The 16,363-nt window shown below is 48.1% G+C and overlaps 1 protein-coding gene across 3 annotated transcripts in view; it reads right to left on the bottom strand.

Annotated features, from left to right (window-relative positions):
* The window catches only part of LCK (LCK proto-oncogene, Src family tyrosine kinase), a 33,496-nt gene that overhangs the window by 16,040 nt on the left and 1,093 nt on the right, over positions 1-16,363 (bottom strand). The window lies entirely within an intron of this gene.

The raw sequence follows: 16,363 nt of genomic DNA, 5'->3' as shown, positions 1-16,363 counted from the left end.
TGAAAGCCACCAGCACCCAAAATTAGTTAATAAATGTCAACTGGAACATGGAGTGTTAATGCACAGAGTCTCCCATCTGCAAAGGTCTTAGAAACCAGCAAGCCTAATCTCCAATTTTATTATTTGTTGATTTATTTTTGAGATAGAGTGTTACTCTCTTGCCCAGACTGCAGTACAATGACCCAATCCTAACTCACTGGAACCTCAAACTCCTGAGCTCAAGTGATCTTCTAACTTCAGCCTCCTGGGTAGCTGGCACCACTGAGCCCAGGTGATTTTTTATTTGTTGTAGAGATGGGGGTATTGCTATGTTGCCCGGTCTGGTCTCAAACTCTTGGCCTCAAGTGATCCTTCCTTCTTGGCCTCCCAAAGTGCTGGGATTACAGGCATGAGCTGCCATACCTGGCTAAACCTCTGATTTTAGATGAGCAAACTGGGGCCCACAGAGGTATGCTTAAAGTCACACCACCTATTTGGAGTAGAGCAAAGCTGGAGTTGCTGGCCGGGTGTGGTGGCTCACATCTGTAATCCCAGCACTTTGGGAGACTGAGGCAGTAAGATCATTCAAACTCAGAAGTTCCAGACTAGCCTGGGCAACATAGTGAGACCTCATCTCTAGAAAAAAAAATCAAAAAATTAGCCAGATGTGATGGTGCATGCCTGTAGTTCCAGCTACTTGGGAGGCTGAGGCAAAAAGATCACTTGAGCCCAGGAGCTCAAGGCTGCAATGAGCTACGATTGTGCCACTGCACTCCAGCCTGGATAGCAGAGAGAGAGCCTGTCTCAAAAAAAAAAAAAAAAAAAAAAAAGGCCAGGCACGGTGGCTCACACCTGTAATCCCAGCACTTTGGGAGGCCAAGGCGGGCGGATCACAAGATCAAGGGATCGAGACCATCCTGACCAACATGGTGAAACCCCTTCTCTACTAAAAATACAAAAATTAGCCAGGCATGGTGGCACACGCCTGTAATCCCACCTACTCAGGAGGCTGAGGCAGGAGAATCACTTGAACCCAGGAGGCAGAGGTTGCAGTGAGCCAAGATTAAGCCACTGCACTCCAGCATGGACGATAGAGCGAGACTCCATCTCAAAAAAGCAGGCTGGGCATGGTGGCTCATGCTTGTAATCTCAGCACTTTGGGAAGCCAAGGTGGGTGGATCGCCTGGGGTCAGAAGTTCAAGACGACCAGCCTGGCCAACAATGGTGAAACCCTGTCTCTACTAAAAATACAAAAAAAAAAAAAAAAAAAAAATTAGCTGGGCATGGTGGCACACACCTGTAATCCCAGCTACTCAAGAAGCTGAGGCAGGAGAATTGCTTGAACTCAAGAGGTGGAGGTTGCAGTGAGCCTAGATCCTGCCACTGCCACTGTACTCTTCACTCCAACTTGGGTGACAGAGACTCTGTCTAAAAAGAAAAAAACAAAAGAGAGAGAGAGAGAGAATTCATGCTGGGTCTAAGTGGAAGCAGGGAGCAGTGGAAGTTTCTCATTAGCAAAACTCAGAAGACTGTCCCCATAGTTAGAGACCTAAGTTCAAATAGCGGTTTTGACACTCACTATGTGACTTTGCTGAAATCATTCCTCCTAAGCCTCACTTTTCCTCTTCTGTCAAATGGGGCTCTTCATCCATTTCTCGTAAGCTCACATAAATGTTAGCTTAGTTTAGTGCTTAGAAACACTTTCACCAGTGCACATTCTGTCCTACCAACTCCTGCTTTGGAAGGTGGAAGAATGGGACTGGGTAATTAATCTCCTTTGCTTTAGACTCCTGTTTCTTTCTTTTTTCTTTTTTTAATAGAGTCTCGGCCGGGCACGGTGGCTCATGCATGTAATCCCAGCACTTTGGGAGGCTGAGGAGGGTGAATCATGAGGTCAGGAGTTCGAGACCAGCCTGGCCAACACGGTGAAACGCTGTCTCTACTAAAAATACAAAAATTAGCTGGGCGTGGTGGTGCACGCCTGTAATCCCAGCTTCTTGGGAGGCTGAGCAGGAGAATTGCTTGAACCATGGAGGTGGAGGTTGCAGTGAGCTGAGATTGCGCCATTGCACTCTAGCCTAGGTGACAGAGCGAGACACCATCTTGAAAGAAAAAAAAACAGACAGAATCTCGCTCTGTCACCCAGGCTGGAGTTCAGTGGTGTGAACTTGGCTCACTGGAACCTCCACCTCCCAGGTTCAAGTGATTCTCCTGCCTCAGCCTCCTGACTAGCTAGGACTACAGGCATGTGCCACCATGCCCGGCTAATTTTTGTAATTTTAGTAGAGACAGGGGTGTCACCATGTTGGCCAGGCTGGTCTTGAACTCCTGACCTCAAGTGATCCACCCACCTCAGACTCCCAAAGTGCTGGGATTACAGGCGTGAACCACCATGCCCGGCCTAGACTCCTGTTTCTTTTCTCTCTTTCCTTTTTTTAAAAATTTTTTTTAGACTTGCTCTGTTGCCCAGGCTGGAGTGCAGTGGTGTGATCTGGGCTCACTGCAAGCTCTGTCTCTCCTCCCTCGGCCTCCCCAAGCAGCTGGGACTACAGGCACGCACCACCACGCCTGGCCAATTTTTGTATTTTGCGTTTTGTATTTTTAGTAGAGACAGAGTTTTGCCATGTTGGCCAGGCTGGTCTCGAACTCCTGACCTCAGCCTCCCAAAGTGCTGGGATTACAGGCAATGAGCCACCGTGCCCAGCCCTAGACTCCTGTTTCTTTTCTTTTCTTTCTTTCTTTTCTTTTTTTTTTTGAGACAGAGTTTCGCTCTTGTTGCCCAAGCTGGAGTGCAATGGCGCGATCTCGGCTCACTGCAACCTCCACCTCCCAGGTTCAAGTGATTCTCCTACCTCAGCCTCCCAAGTGGCTGGGATTACAGGCATGTACCACCATGCCCGGCTAATTTTGTATATTTATTTATTTATTTATTTACTTTTATGGGTATCTGCTAAGTATATAATGCTTTTGGGATACATGATATATTTTGATAGAGGCATACAATGTGTAATAATCACAAAAGGGATAAATGAGCTATCCATCACCTCAAGCAAGCCTCTTATTATTATTATTATTACTATTTATTATTATAAAAACTAGCTGGGCATGGTGGTGCATGCCTATAATCCCAGCTGTTTGGGAGGCTGAGGCAGGAGGATCACTTGAGTCCAGGAGTTCAAGGCCAGAGTGAGCTACGATTGCACCACTGCACTCCAGCCTGGGTGACAGAACAAGACCCCTTGTCTAAAGTAAATAAATAAATGAATAATAATAATAAGTTTTTTTAAGTTTTGAAAAGAAGCCCACCATACTGCTAGGTATTTGCATTTCTCTTTCTGCATTTGCATTTCTCTCATTACCTTTTTCTTTTTTATTTTTTTTGAGACAGAGTCTCGCTCTGTCTCCCAGGCTAGAGTGCAGTTGTGCGATCTCGGCCCACTGCAACCTCCGCCTCCTGGGTTCAAGCGATTCACCTGCCTCAGCCTCCCTAGTAGCTGGGTCTACAGGTGCGTGCCGCCACACCCGGCTAATTTTTTGTATTTTTAGTAGAGATGGGGTTTCATCGTGTTAGCCAGGATGGTCTCAATCTCTTCACCTTGTGATCCTCCTGCCTCGGCCTCCCAAAGTGCTGGGATTACAGGCATGAGCCACTGTGCCCGGCCTTATTATTGTTATTTTTTGAGACGGAGTTTCGCTCTTGTTGCCCAGGCTGGAGTGCAATGGTGCGATCTCGGCTCACTGCAACATCCACCTCCTGGGTTCAAGTGATTCTCCTTCCTCAGCCTCCCAAGTAACTGGGATTACAGGCATGTGCCACCATACCCGGCTAATTTTGTATTTTTTAAGAGATGGGATTTCTCCATGTTGGTCAGGCTAGTCTCGATCTATCAACCTCAGGTGATCTGCCCGCCTCGGCCTCTCAAAGTGCTGGGATTACAGGCGTGAGCCACCACGCCCGGCCTAATTTTGTATTTTTAGTAGAGATGAGGTTTCACCATGTTGGTCTGGCTGGTCTTGAACTCCTGACTTCAGGTGATCCGCCCTCCTCGACCTCCTAAAGTGCTGGGACTACAGACATGAGCCACCGCGCCCAGCTCGACTCTTGTTTCTTAAACTGAAATACTCAGCCTCCCATGGGTACCGGAAGTCATGTCACGGTGTGCATTTTCCCAGAGCATGTGTTTCCTGACCTTATTCATGTAAGTTAAACAAACATGACCTATTATGGAGGAAAACGCAAAATGTGCATGGAATTTGAAATCAAATCAAGAAACTTTCCAGGAAAAGGGTACGTATTCACTCTTTCCCCTACTGTTAGGAGTCCTGGGGGGAGGTGGACATTTGGGAGATCCTGCTAGACCAGAGCACACCCATCCGTGACTGCAAATGACTTTTTGACTATTATAGCCTGGGAGTAATTAGCAACAAAAGCCCCCAGTAAAGGACTAACAGCAACCTGGAACCGGTCTCAGATGAGCCGAGCTGTTTTGTGAGGAAGGGAGAGATGGGGAAGAAGAAGAAGGACAAGGAGAAAGAAGGGGAGGGGGAGGAGGGGGAGGAGGAGGGGGAGGAAGAAGAGGAGGAGGAGGAGGAGGAGGAGAAGGAGGTGGTGGTGGTGGAGAAGGAGGAGGAGGAGGAGGAAGAAAGGGCGCAGTAGCTCAGGCCTATAATCTCAGCCCTTTTGGAGGCTGAAGCAGGAGGATCTCTTTTTTTCTTTTTTCTTCTTTTTTGAGACGGAGTCTCGCTCTGTCGCCCAGGCTGGAGTGCAGTGGCGCAATATCGGCTCACTGCAAGCTCCGCCTCCCAGGTTCATGCCATTCTCCTGCCTCAGCCTCCCGAGTAACTGGACTTACAGGCGCCCGCCACCACGCCCGGCTAATTTTTTTTTTTTTTAATTATTATACTTTAAGTTTTAGGGTACATGTGCACAATGTGCAGGTGTGTTACTTATGTATCCATGTGCCATTTTGGTGTGCTGCACCCATTAACTCGTCATTTAGCATTAGGTATATCTCCTAATGCTGTCCCTCCCCCCTGCCCCCCCGCTAATTTTTTTTTGTATTTTTAGTAGAGACGGGGTTTCACTGTGTTAGCCAGGATGGTCTTGATCTCCTGACCTCGTGATCCGCCCGCCTCGGCCTCCCAAAGTGCTGGGATCACAGGCGTGAAACACCGTGCCCGGCCCAGGAGGATCTCTTGAGCCCAGGAATTAGAGACCAGCGCCTGGGTAACATAGTGAGACCTTATCTCTACAAAAAAAAATTTTTTTAAATTAGCAGGGCATGGTGGTGCACCCCTGTAGTCCTAGCTACTCGGGAGGCTGAGGGGGGAGGATCACTTGAGCCTGGGAGGTTGAGGCTGCAGTGAGCCGTGAACACGCCGCTGCACTCCAGCCTGGATGACAGAGCAAGAGAGCAACACCCTGTCTCAAAACAAGGCCGGGTGCTGTAGCTCATGTCTGTAATCCCTTTGGGAAACCAACGCAGGAGAATTGTCAAGAGTTTGAGACCAGCCTGGGCAACGTAGCAAGACTCAGTCTCTATATAAAGGAAAAAAAGAAGAGGAAGAAGGAGGAGGAGAAGGAGAAGAGATAAACTAGGGTGCAACAGTGAGAAAAGGCCAGTAGAAGCAGCAGAAGGAATCTAGGCTGGAGATCATGGGGCTGGAAGCTGGTACCTGGTCCAGGCTGGGGTCAGGTGGGGAGGGAAAGGGAACCACAAGGCCTTGGGCTAGGATCCAGGAAAGCATGCAAGGCAGGTCCTAGATTCTGGACTGAATCTGGGCCAGAAAATCCCTGACTTAAGACTGGGCAAAAAGGGCCGGGCGCGGTGGCTCACGCTTGTAATGTCAGCACTTTGGGAGGCCGAGGCGGGCGGATCACAAGGTCAGGAGATCGAGACCACGGTGAAACCCCGTCTCTACTAAAAATACAAAAAATTAGCCGGGCGTGGTGGCGGGCGCCTGTAGTCCCAGCTACTCGGAGAGGCTGAGGCAGGAGAACGGCATGAACCCGGGAGGCGGAGCTTGCAGCGAGCCGAGATTGTGCCACTGCACTCCAGCCTGGGTGACAGAGTGAGACTCCGTCTCCAAAAAAAAAAAAAAAAAAAAAAAAAAAAGACTGGGCAAAAAGTGAGAAAAAGTCAGCCCATGTTAAATTAAGATCAGAGGAACTCTAGCTTTGCAGGGTATCTGACCTCGACTGTTTCCCCTATGGCCCCCGAGCCGCAGGTGGCAGACCCTGCCCTCTGTGAGCTTTGGCAGCAATCGTAAGTCCATAGGATCTGGCAATGCCAGAAATGTCTGTGGTCAGAGGCTCCCAGACTGAAGTTTACATGCTCCCAGGAAGTCCCAGGCTAGTGCCCGGGAGGCCCCTAGGTTATTTTAATATTTCAAAAATCTGAAAGGAAATTCCACTATACTTTGTTTCTTATTTTGACAAATTGTATTATTTATTTCTTCATTGCATACTTAATTAAATCTCTGGTTAAATTTTTTTTTTTTTTGGGCCGGGCGCGGTGGCTCACGCTTGTAATCCCAGCACTTTGGGAGGCCGAGGCGGGTGGATCACGAGGTCAGGAGATCGAGACCACAGTGAAACCCCGTCTCTACTAAAAAAAAATACAAAAAATTAGCCGGGCGTGGTGGCAGGCGCCTGTAGTCCCAGCTACTCGGAGAGGCTGAGGCAGGAGAATGGCGTGAACCCGGGAGGCGGAGCTTGCAGTGAGCCGAGATTGCGCCACTGCACTCCAGCCTGGGCGATAGAGCGAGACTCCGTCTCAAAAAAAAAAAAAAAAAAAAAAAATTTTTTTTTTTTGAGACAAAGTCTCACTCTGTCACCCAGGCTGGAGTGCAGTGGTGCAATCTTGGCTCGCTGCAACCTCCGTGCCTCAGCCTCCCAAGCAGCTAGGATTACAGGCACATGCCGCCACACCCAGCTAATCTCTCAATTTTTGGTAGAGATGGGGTTTCACCATGTTGCCCAAGCTGGTCTTGAACTCCTGACCTCAGGTGATCCACCTGCCTCGGCCTCCCAAACTGCTGAGATTACAAGCGAGAGCCACTGTGCCCAGCCAAATGTTTGATTAAAATGTAAACTTGAGGCCAGGTGCGGTGACTCACACCTGTAATCCCAGCACTTTGGGAGGCTGAGGAGAGAGGATCGATTGAGCCCAGGAGTTTGAGACCAGCCTGGGCAATGTAGTGAGACCCTTTCTCTATTAAAAAAAATTTTTTTTAACTTGAAAATAAGAAAATTTGCATCTAAATGTAGCTTAGTAGGTAAAAACTTTAAAATCATGAGATCCATTTGGGGAAGAGGGAATGTAGAACAGGAAATGGTAAAAGACACTTTGTCTTCACAAGAGTTTAGGAAACACTAATACAGTTCATCAGCCTCATTTTAAAACTGGGGAAAAAGAGAGGCTAAGTGATTGTCCCAATAATACACTGAGGGTTCCTGGCAGATTCAAAACTCAAATAAAAACCTTACATCCTTTTTTTTTTAGACGAGGTCTCACTATGTTGCCCAGGCTGGTCTCTAACTCCTGGGCTCAAGCACTTCTCCCACCTCAGCCTCCCAAATAGCTGGGATCGCTGGCATATGCCTGGCTTGGCTCCTACATCCTTTATCAAGAAGTCTAAGGGTGGAGGGGGAGGGCTGAGAGGTCTAGGAGAATGTGAGACAGGAAGGCAGGTCTGACAGGGTAGGGTCCATTTCCCGTCAAAAATTTGACCACTGTGCTGTTAACAAAGGCTTTTCTCTTCAAGACAATCCTCCCTCTGCCTGGAATGCATGTTTCTGGGTATATATTTACCTGACTGTTGAATGCAAGTCTGTGCATATGAAAACATATGCAGGGAGCACTGTGCTTATGGGTGTGTATCTGTGGCTTTGCAGGAGTATGTGTGTGCAGAGGGATATGTAACAGAATGAGACTATCAATAGCAGCGACTGTCCCTGTGTAACTGTGAGGTCATACAGGCATACATCTGTTTATACAAAATGTGGGTATACCCCATCCTTCCCGTCTTCCTCTTCTTTTTTTTTTTAAACAGGGTCTTGCTCTGTTGCATAGGCTGGAGTGCAGTGCAGTGGCACTGTCTCAGCTCACTGCAAACTCCTGCCTCCCAGGCTCAGGGGATCCTCTTACCTCAGCCTCCTGAGTAGTGGGGACTGCAGGCCCATGCCACCAAGCCTGACTAATTTTTTTATTTTTTGTAATGATGGAGTTTCGCCATGTTGGCCAGGCTGGTCTTGAACTCCTGGGCTCAAGTAACCTGCCACCTTGGCCTCCCAAAGTGCTGGGATTACAGGCGTAAGCCACCGTGCCCAGCCTTTTATTTTTACTTTTTTGCAGTGACAAGGTTTCACCACGTTGCCCAGGCTGGTCTCAAACTCATGGGCTCAAGCAGTCCTCCCACCTCAGACTCTGAAAGTGTTGGGATCGCAGGCATGAGCCACCATGCCCAGTCTAATTTTTATTTTATTTATTTATTTATTTATTTATTTATTTTGAGACGGAGTCTTGCTCTGTCCCCCAGTCTGGAGTGCAGTGGCACAATTGCAGCTGACTGCAACCTCCACGTCCTGGGTTCAAGCAGTTCTCCTGTTTCAGCCTCCCAAGTAGCTGAGATTACAGGCGTGTACCACCATGCCTGCTAATTTTTATTATTTTTAGTAGAGACAGGGTTTCACCATGTTGGCCAGGTTGGTCTCAAACTCCCAACCTCAGGTGGCCTCCCCGCCTTGGCTTCCCAAAGTGCTGGGATGACAGGCATGAGCTGGCAGACCTGGTCGCTGGCCTTTTTATAATCATCACAAAATGTTCTGTGGACCACAGGCAGCCTTAAGTTTGACTGAGAACATTACATGCCCTAGTCAGAGGCAGCCTCGACTCTACGAAATTCTTACTCGTGACCTTGGATTCCTAAATTGGGAGAAAAGAATGTCCTGTTTCATTCACCCCAGAATCTGCCCTCATTGCTGGTTCTGGGAGCCCTGGGGATTCCTTTCATCTGTTTTTTTTTTTTTTTTTTTTTCCCTTCTTCCACTTCTTTCTTTCAGACAATGAGAAATTTATATTAAGCTTTAATTTTGATTTTCTTTTTACTGACCTCATTTATTAACCTGGTTAGATCATGTTGGCTTTTCAGCAATCTTTATCAAACTAAGACCAGAAGGAGTCTGGGCATGGTGACTCACGCCTGTAATGCCAGCACTTTGGGAGGCTGAGGCAGTAGGACTCCTTGAGCCCAGGAGTTCGAGACCAGCCTGACCAACATGGTGAAACCCCGTCTCTACTAAAAATACAAAAATTAGCCAGGCATACTAGGTGCATGCTTGTAATCCCAGCTACTCAGGAGGCTGAGGCAGGAGAATCGCTTGAACCCGGGAGACAGAGGTTGCAGTGAACCGAGATCACACCATTGCACTCAAGCCTGGGCGACAGAACTAGACTCCATCAAAAAAAAAGAAAAAGAAAGGGCCGGGCGCGGTGGCTCACGCTTGTAATCCCAGCACTTTGGGAGGCCGAGGCGGGCGGATCACGAGGTCAGGAGATCGAGACCACGGTGAAACCCCGTCTCTACTAAAAAATACAAAAAATTGGCCGGGCGTGGTGGCGGGCGCCTGTAGTCCCAGCTACTCCGGAGGCTGAGGCAGGAGAATGGCGTGAACCTGGGAGGCGAAGCTTGCAGTGAGCCGAGATTGCACCACTGCACTCCAGCCTGGGCGACAGAGCGAAACTCTGTCTCAAAAAAAAATAAATAAATAAAAGAAAGAAAAAGAAAGAAAGAGATTCTCCTGCCACAGCCTCCCAAGTAGCTGGGATTACAGGCATGCACCACCACACCTGGCTAATTTTTGTATTTTTAGTAGAGATGGGGTTTCACCATGCTGGCCAGGCTGGTCTCGAAATCCAGACCTCAAGTGATTCACCTGCCTCGGCTTCCCAAAGTGCTGGGATTACAGGTGTGAGCCACTGCGCCCAGCCTGGTTTTTTTTTTTTTTTTTTTTTTTAAAGAGATGGAGTCTCACATCTCACTCTGTCACCCAGGCTGGAGTAGTACAGCACGTGATTGTAGCTCACTGCAGCCTGAGTAATCCTCCCACCTCAGCCTCCCGAATAGCTGGGATTACAGGCACGAGCCACTGCACCTGCCTTTAATTCCTCTCTCTCTCTTTTTTTTTTTCCTTTAGAGATGGGATCTCACTCTGTTGCCCAGGCTGGAGTGCAGTGGCATGATCATGGCTCACTGCAGCCTCAACCACCTGGGCTCAAGTGATCCTCCCACCTCAGCCTCCTGAGTAGCTGGGACCACAGGTACACACCACCAAGCCCAGTTAATTTTTTTATTTTTTGTAGAGACAGGGTCTGCCTATGTTCCCCACGCTGGTCTTGAACTCCTGGGCTCAAGCAGTCCCCTTGCTTTGGCCTCCCAAAATGCTGTGATTATAGGTGCAAGCCACCACACCTGGCTTAATACCTTTTTTGAATTAACTCTGTAGCCTCTTCACACAGAGAACAAAAAAAAAGCATTATTTTGTATGCAAACAAAATGGATTTATTTTCACAAATTGGGAGTGTCTTGAACATAGAACCGATTCTGCTGGTCAAGTATCGCTATAAGTAAGGGATATAGAGCAATTATTCTAACTGGTATTTTAGTAGAAGTCCCCTAACCAGTAGCATGAATGTACCTGATAATCCCTTTTACTGAGTCCACTCCCTTGGGTAGCTTGGTGTGCTTTTTGTATCATGGGAGTTTTATTAGGATGGAGCCTTACTTACAGCTCGGCAATCCACACTGCTTTATGAACGTTTCTGGGAGTCTGGCAGTTCTGGAAGCTCAGTTCACCACGTCCATGCCATGGCAACTCAAGTTCAATCCAGTTTCTCCCAATCACTTGCTGGCAGAAGGGCACCAGGCGTGGAGGTTTATGCCTATAATCCCAGCACTTTGGGAGGCTGAGGTGGGCAGACAGATACTTGAGCCCAGGAGTTTGAGACCAGCCTGGGCAACATGGCAAAACCCCATCAGTACAAAAAAAAATACAAAAATTAGGCCGGGCGCGGTGGCTCACGCTTGTAATCCCAGCACTTTGGGAGGCCAAGGGGGGCGGATCACAAGGTCAGGAGATCGAGACCACGGGGAAACCCCGTCTCTTCTAAAAATACAAAAAAAAAAAAAAAAAATTAGCTGGGCGCGGTGGTGGGCGCCTGTAGTCCCAGCTACTCGGAGAGGCTGAGGCAGGAGAATGGCGTGAACCCGGGAGGCAGAGCTTGCAGTGAGCCGAGATTGCGCCACTGCACTCCAGCCTGGGCGACAGAGCGAGACTCCGTCTCAAAAAAAAAAGAAAAAAAATACAAAAATTAGCTGTACTTGGTGTCCCATGCTTGTGGTCCCAGCTACTTGGGAGGCTGAGGTGGGAGGATCACCTGAGCTTGGGGAGGTCAAGGCTACGGTTAGCCAAGATTGAGCCACTACACTCCAGCCTAGGCGACAGAGCAAGACCTTGCCTAAAAAAAAAAAAAAAAAAAAAGAAAAGAAAAAAGAGAAAACAAGACTTACTGGCAGAAGGCTATTGGGCAGCTTACTAAACCTCTGCACTTCCCTCAGTTCCTTCATCAGCAAAATCATGACAAAAATAAGACTTGCCTCTAAGGCTGGCTGTGGTGAGCATTATACGTGATATATAGACGGTCTCATAACATAAAATGCTTAATATAGTGCTTGCTACATATACACTGGCCTTCAACATCTTTCAGGCTAAAATGATTGATCATTTTCATTTTCCTTCATGATTTTTGGCACTTCCGCAGGCTACCTTTTCACCTTTGATATATGTACCTAAAATGGAAACTTTACTTACCATAAATGGGAAACCAGAATCATGAGACATAAATACAAGTGAAACAACAGCGCACACTAAAACACATAAATTAACATTCGTAAATGTTCATCCATTATCCCCTAAAATCACTCACACACCTGAGTGGTGTACAGGTCATATTTTAGGAAATGCCGCACTGCAAGAGAGAACTCTGGGCTTAGGCTGCTGCTTGTGGATCAAAGGAGCTGGCCTATTGACAAAAATCTAATGGGTGAGGTAGGACGATTGCTTGAGACCATACATAGTGTGAGTGCAGCTTGGGCAAAATAGTGAGATCTTATCTCCACACACTTTTTTTTTTTTTTTTTTTTTAAGACAGAGTTTTGCTCTTGTTGCCCAGGCTGGAGTGCAATGGCATGATCTTGGTTCACTGCAACCCCCACTTCCTGGGTTCAAGCGATTCTCCTGTCTCAGCCTCCCAAGTAGCTGGGATTACAGGCGCCTGCCATCACACCTGGCTAATTTTTTGTATTTTTAGTAGAGATAGGGTTTCACCATGTTGGCCAGGCTGGTTTCGAATGCCTGACCTCAGATGATCCACCTGCCTCAGCCTCCCAAAGTGTTGGGAGTTTAATAGAAACGCCGTTTCTACTAAAAATACAAAAATTAGCCGGGCTTGGTGACAGGTGCCTGTAGTCCCAGCTACTTGGGAAGCTGAGACAGGAGAATTGCTTGAACCCGGAGGCGGAGGTTGCAGTGAGCTGAGATTGTGCCACTGCACTCCAGCCTGGGTGACAGAGCAAGACTCCATCTATAAATAAATAAATAAATAAATAAATAAATAAATTGTATTGTTATTATTATGTTTTAATAGAGACGGGGTGTTGCTATGTTGCCCAGGCTAGTCTTGAATGCCTAGTCTCAAGAGATCTTCCTGCCTCAGCCTCCCAAAGTATTGGGAGTATTGCCTGGCCAAGAATTTTTTTATAATTAGCTGGGCATGGTGGTACACATCTGTAGTCCTAGGCTACTCAGGAGGCTGAGGTGGGAAAACCACTCAAGCCCAGGTGTGTGAAGTTACAGTGAGCTATGATCACACCATGTGCCCCAGCCTGGGCGACAGACTGAGACACTGTCTCAAAAAAAAAAAAAAAAAATTTTAATGGGTACCTCCTATGTGCCAGATTCTGACCTAGCACTGAGGACGCAGAGGTGAGCAGACAGAGAGCGTCCCATGCATTTGGCCCTGCCCTCTGTGACAGAGGTGGGTGCCCCTCTGGTGGGTCACTTCATTTTCACAGGAGGCTATAAGGCTTGTAGTTAGCTCACTGATCAAAAATATCTGTGACTGCCAACAACATGGCCGCACATGACAGCAACAGTTGCCAGGAAGTAACATTTCAAAATCACCACCGTTAACCATTTACCAAGCTAAGGTTTAGTGAAACAGTTAAAAGGATGAGATATTTTGTATTGACATGTATTGACATGGAAAGACATCCCGCATACACCATGGCAAGCAAGTTGCAGAACAGAATGCAGAGTATATGCCTATTTGCATTGACATATGTATATAGGGGATTCTTTTAAATAAGCTCTGTGCTAAGCCTTTATTTGCATTATTTCATGTAATTCTCATAATAATCCTATGAAATGCTATTATTATCCCCATTTTACAGATGCAAAGACTGAGGCCTAAACCAGGTAAAATGATTTGTCTGAGGCCTCATAACAAACAAATGAGCAGTGGAGTTGTGACGTGAGTCCCGGTCTGCCAGCCTGCAGAGACTAGACTTAACCTCCATGTTTTTCAGCAGGCATACATGGGAAAATCTGGAAGGACACACACCAGATTTTTCCCGATGGGCATATCCCAGAAGTGGGATTGGAGGAGGCTGCATTTCTTGTATTTCTTTATATGCCTCTGTACTGTTTGAGTTTTAAATTTTATTGTATTTTTTTTTAAATAATTAAATAGAGATGGGGTCTGCCTATGTTGCCCAGGTGGATCTCAAACTCCTGGGACCATGTGATCCTCCCATCACGGCCCCCCAGAGTGCTGGGATTACAGGTGTGAGCCACTGCCTGGCCTGTTTGAGTGTTTTTAAAACAGCAATGTGCTAATTTTGTAATTAGAAAACAAAAACAGCTGGGCGAGGTGGCTCATGCCTGTAATCCCAGCACTTTGGGAGGCTGAGGCAGGCGGATCACCTGAGGTCGGGAGTTCGAGACCAGCCTGACCAACATGGAGAAATCCCATCTCTACTAAAAACACAAAATTAGCCGGGTGTGGTGGTGCGTGCCTGTAATCCCAGCTACTCGGGAGGCTGAGGCAGCAGAATCACTTGAACCAGGGAGACGGAGTTTGCAGTGAGCCAAGATCGTACCACTGCACTCCATCCTGGGCAACAAGAATAAAACTCTGTCTCAAAAAACAAAAACAAAAACATAACTCAGCCAGGCATGGTGGCACACGCCTGTAATCCCAGCTACTAGGGAGGCTGAGGCAGGAGAATCGCTGGAACCTGGGAGGCGAAGGTTTACAGGCATGCGCCACCATGCCTGGCTAATTTTGTGTATTTTTAGTAGAGACGGGGATTCACCATGATGGCCAGGCTGGTTTCGAACTCCTGACCTCAGGTGATCCGCCTGCTTTGGCCTCCCAAAGTGCTGGGATTACAGGCGTGAGCCACTGCGCCCTGCCGTATTTATTTTTTAGAGACAGAATCTAGCTGTGTCACCCAGGCCAGAGTGCAGTGGAGCAATCATAGCTCACTGCAGCCTCAGACCCCTAGCTCCAGATACTTTAAAATCAACACTGAGGTTGATTGTTACAGGCCACATTACTGGATGGTACCTTGGTCCCACCTGCTTCTCACCCCCTACCCCACCCCACCCCACCCCACCCCACCCCACTGAGAATTACTTTCACTGAGTTGAGCTTGGCCTTGAAGCCATCAGCTCATGGGTGTGTGTATGGAGTTATAGGATGTAGTCTGTGTTTTATGTGTAGTCCCTGCCCTGCCTCTGAACACATCTGTACACATACATTTTCCTATGATATGTATGGTGTTTTGGCGTGTGTGTGTGTGTGAGACCCTCTTCTAAAGTAGATCCCATGACCCTGCTCAGAGTCCAGCCTGCCTGAGTTCTCACACCCCTCACACTGTATACAGGAAACAGGCTGATTTGCAAAGCCACAGCACAAGTGTGAGGGAATGGGTGGTTCACTGGCCCACCAAGGTGCTGAGTGGGCGTAATTTGGGTGTGGACAGCCCTCCCTTTGGTGCATCATTTGCAGGGGGAGGGAGTGCCTCACCTCCCTTAAACACCTACTATGTGCTGGCCAGGTGCGGTGACTCAGGCCTGTAATCCCAGCACTTTGGGAGGCCGAGGTGGGCAGATCACGAGGTCAGGAGATCGAAACCATCCTGACCAATATGGTGAAACTCCATCTCTACTAAAAATGCAAAAATTAGCTGGGCATGGTGGCGTGCCTGTTAATCCTAGCACTTGGGAGGCTGAGGCAGGAGAATCACTTGAACCCGGGAGGCATTTTTGTTTGAGATGGAGTTTCGCTCTGTTGCCTAGGCTGGAGTGCAATGACTCGATCTCTGCTCACTACAACCTGCGCCTCCCAGGTTCAAGCGATTCTGCCTCAGCCCCCTGAGTAGCTGGGATTACAGGCACCTGCCACCACGCCCGGCTAATTTTGCATTTTTAACGAAGACACGGTTTCACCATGTTGGCCAGCCTAGTCTCAAGCTCCTGGCCTCAAGTGATCTGCCCGCCTCAGCCTCCTAAAGTGCTGGGATTACAGGTGTGAGCCACCGTGCCTGGCTTGATTATTGCCTCTTTACAGAGAAGTAAACTGAAGTTCAGAGAGAGACGAAGCCACTTGCTCAAGGAAATGGGAGAGCAGAATTGTGACTGGGTTGGCCTGTCTCTGAAATGCATGTTCTCTGCCCCACGCCACACCCGTGGGCTCTTTTGCCTCTGGTCTTGCTCTGAGATCTCTGCCCTCATGGTACCCAAGGAACAGAATCCAGGGATAGTGACCTTGGCTTCATGTCCTAGGCACTCTCAAAACTGGGTCTTTCTCCTTCTCACAACTGTCTTGACTCTCGCAGGAAGCTTTCCAGATCTTAAGAGACACCTTCTCCCCTCCTCTGAAGCAACCCTCAGCCTGTTCTCGGCCCCTGTCCACTTGGCCCTTCTCTCTTTGAGAAGAGCCTCTGTTCCTGGGGCCCAAGAGCAAGGGACCCTGTCTGATTCATCTGTCAGCATAAGGCTGGGTGGAAGGAACTGCTCGCGCCTGTGCAGGGTGAATGACCCTCCCTGAAGTGCGGGGAGAGCCACCATGTTCCCTAGCCCCCACAAGAGGCTACAGGACTTGGAGCTGTAGACAGGAGAAAGGCTGCGACCTGCTGACTAGGCGGAAAGTGTGTGTCAAGAAAAACTCCAACGAAGCAGGGGAAACCTGGAAATCTGGCTGAGTGGGGACTCCCCCAAAAAATTAAGGCTCAGAGTTAAAAAGTGAGGAGGTGAGCA

Source organism: Nomascus leucogenys, chromosome 12 (genome assembly GCF_006542625.1).
Source record: "Nomascus leucogenys isolate Asia chromosome 12, Asia_NLE_v1, whole genome shotgun sequence".
In the NCBI taxonomy this organism is placed as follows: domain Eukaryota; kingdom Metazoa; phylum Chordata; class Mammalia; order Primates; family Hylobatidae; genus Nomascus; species Nomascus leucogenys.
Note: the sequence above shows the minus strand (reverse complement) of the source record. Positions and strands in the feature narration are given on the sequence as shown.